Source organism: Aplysia californica, unplaced genomic scaffold (assembly GCF_000002075.1).
Source record: "Aplysia californica isolate F4 #8 unplaced genomic scaffold, AplCal3.0 scaffold00220, whole genome shotgun sequence".
Lineage (NCBI taxonomy): Eukaryota > Metazoa > Mollusca > Gastropoda > Aplysiida > Aplysiidae > Aplysia > Aplysia californica.
In genome coordinates, this window is record NW_004797490.1 from 466,443 (window position 1) to 469,834 (window position 3,392).

The following is a 3,392-nucleotide window of genomic DNA, read 5'->3' on the forward strand; positions in this document are numbered from 1 at the left end:
AAGAAGAAGAAGAAGAAGAAGAAGAAGAAGAAGAAGAAGAAGAAGAAGAAGAATGATCATAACAACGACAACAACAGCAGTAATAATAATAATATTAATAATGATACAATAATGTCGTTGACTGTTTTCCCAAAGGGCGGTGGCGTTGACGCGAATCGCGAGCAAACAAAGCCTTATCTTTCCTTCCAGTTTTCTACGCGATTATAATAAAGTTGTTATCAAAGTCAAACAGCAAAGTTAAGCAAAGTCTGATGTTCCCTTTGGAATGGTATGCGGTCAAATACCAACCTGAATAAACTCGCCTTGACTCTAAAAAATGACATTGTTTTTTTGTGTGTTTTATTTTTTCGGGAGGGGGGAGGGGGAGGGGGAAGGGGTTAGTGTTTTTTAGTGTGTTTTTTTGTAAGTGTTTTAATGTGCTCGCAACTGCATAAGGTCATATGAGCGCTCGGGACACATACATATAATATTACGCTTTTTATGTTAAGTTGGAATTAAAGAAAAAAAATGTTAGATCTAATTCTGTGTATACGCAGTAGGCCTATGTGTTGTGCACAACAAGAATGTGCTACTTTACCTGGAGTTACCTCTTTGTTTTGTTTGTTTTAGTAAAGGTTTTACGACGCTCGCAACTGCATTAGGTCATATGAGCGCCAAGGGGTGGATGTCAACAGAGAGTCCTTACAGGGAATCAAACTTATTCTGCTCACCTCTCGAGCTTCAGCAGCACAAGGTCTGCTTCGACAATCAAGGTACCCCAGAAATAGCAGGTCACAAGAGTGACAAACATACAAAAGAAGTAGAGGGTAAATGACGATAGTAAGGATGAGGAAAGAAAAAGCAGCAGTTCCCTGTTGCAGCTCAGGCACAGTTATGAGCATGACATGAATCAGCCCATTTACAATTCTACTGTGCATTAGAACGAGAAATGTCCACCTTTTGGGAATGGCCTAAAGACACTTCAGTCAGTGGCACCGCCCCCTGGGGGGGGGGGGGGTAGTACTGATTTCTGCATAATAAAAGGAATTGTGTCACAATGCGGTGGAATCAGACGCTTAAATTGTCAGTTTGGGGGCATGTGATGTTATGGGCATAACCTTAACAACAATAATTGTTCATTAGTTACGCTTCTGGTGAAAAAAATACAGGAATGTCTTGAAAAGGAGTTAGGATATATGTGAGGCAGCGTGGTGGAATCAGGCTCCCGTCAATTTCAGGGCATGTAGAGTTATTGGTATCATCACAAAGCTTGTTCACTTGTCTTTATTTGTTTGAAAAAAATATCCATTTATCTTGAATACAGGTCGAGATATTTGCAAATAAAGGAGGTGGGGGTCACCTGTTTTTAGAGGTAAAATTAGTGAAAAAATGGCCGAAAAAGATTAGTTATTTCTTTACATTAAAAGTCCGTGGTAAATGAAAATTTACATTTTTTGTGAATCTATTTAATGTTTTTCAGAAGAATCCACACAGAAATGAGTTCTTTAATGGGCATGAAAGGTGTTTTTAAAAAAAATTCACAAACCTGCGGAAAAATGCAAGTTTCTTCGCTTTGATTTTTTTGACGAGAGCCTGATTCCACCACGCTGCCTCACATATGAAGGTGGTGAGGGTCGCCAGGTTTCCGAGGTATTGTTTGTGGGAAATTGATGGCCAACGTTTGGTGACCTTCAAAGCTTGAGTGTCATTTGAAACAGAAAATTTACATGTTATGTGTCTTTGATTAATGTTTTTCGGTAAAATCCACTTATTAATGTATTTTAAAGGACAGAAAAGGTGTTGAGGGAGAAAAAAATTACAAGTTCTCAACGGACGGAATAATGTCGGTTAATAATTCATAACTTGGATGAGCTCTTAATTTTTGTACCACGATGCCACTCATAATTTGTTTTGCTAGCATATTACCGTTTATATTTGGCGTAGCCGTTAGCTCAGTCAGTATCAGGCTTGACTATGGTGTATATTTTGACCCTTGTCCCAGTTCCAAAAGAGAACAACTGTTCCTGATCTGGGAAACAAAAAAGTTCCACCGTCATTTTACAAGAATGTCTTCACGAGACAGTAAATCGAACCCAGACCTTTGGACAGTGGAGACAATTCAAGCTCCTTATTATACCTCTTAAATAACAAGGTGTCACGCAAAGGGTTCCAAAACGAGCAGTTTTATAAGCTTGCTTAGCTAATCGTCGAGGCATTGTGGTGTACTTTCTCTGATTTATTGCTAGCAAAGATATAATTCACCACTGACTGAAGTGTCTTTGAGCAGAGGTGAGCAGTCTAAGTCTGATTCCCTGTAAAGACTTCTCTGTTGACACCCACCCCTTGGCGCTCATAAGACCTTATGCAGTTGCGAGAGCCGTAAAACCCTCTACTAAAAAAAAAAAAAGAAATCAGTACGAGTGGTTGTCAAAGAATTTGCAGACGAGTGTCAGTAGTGCTACGGTTAGGTGTTTCGTCGACGCACGTAGAAGACCTCAGTTCGAATCTTGTGTGGGGAGAATAATAGTATTTTCATCGAGTATCCCGGTGTTTCCTTTTAGTTTTAGTAGAGGTTTTACGGCGCTTACAACTGCATAAGGTCATAGGAGCGCCAAGGTGTTTCCTTCGGGACGTTGTATTGCGAGTATACCTCCCAGTCAGATTTGGCACAGTCTCTGCTGAGGTGACATTGTCAGTATTAGCCTATTCTCGTGGGCCAAGACAAGTTAAGAGAGAGGACCTTAGTAGGTAGACAGTACAGAGGTAGATATGTTGGGGATTTCGTAAATGGGTTGTAGGTAGCAAGTTGACAACCAGGTTATTGTCTTTGTAATAATACACAGTAGTCATATTTTATTCCCAAATCATGTTTCCCAGTTATTCCTCTCGAGTCTTTTTTAAACATGAAGTCGCGGAGATTTCGACACAGGATCCTCGAACCCGAGTCGAGAGTGAACAATTGCCTCCTGCCTCCTATATGATCTAAATCGTGTCGACGGAAGCGCTAAACGCATAACAAAACAAGACAGGGGGAACATTGAAGTGGAAACCCGGAAAAAAAAAAAACCCACCAAAAAAAACCCCCAGGACAAACCAGACAATGAAAGCCAACAGTACGATAACGTTACAAAACACAAACTCCCTTATCAGTCAGCTTTCGGCAGACAGAGCTAGACAAGAGAGCTTTTCAAATGACGTCACAAGTGTTGCTATGAGAGAATTATAAATGTTTGTTTGTGGGGGTGAAGGTCGCTGTGTGGTCCCTTGGTATTTGATCCAACCGTCTTACTTCTGGCTATGTGTGCAGTGCAGATACTAGAACTTTTTTTTTATCGGTACATGTAATCTGAAAGTGCACTGTTTGGGGGTCGGGTGATGGGGGTAGGGGTGGGCGTGGTGTGGGACTCAAGGGT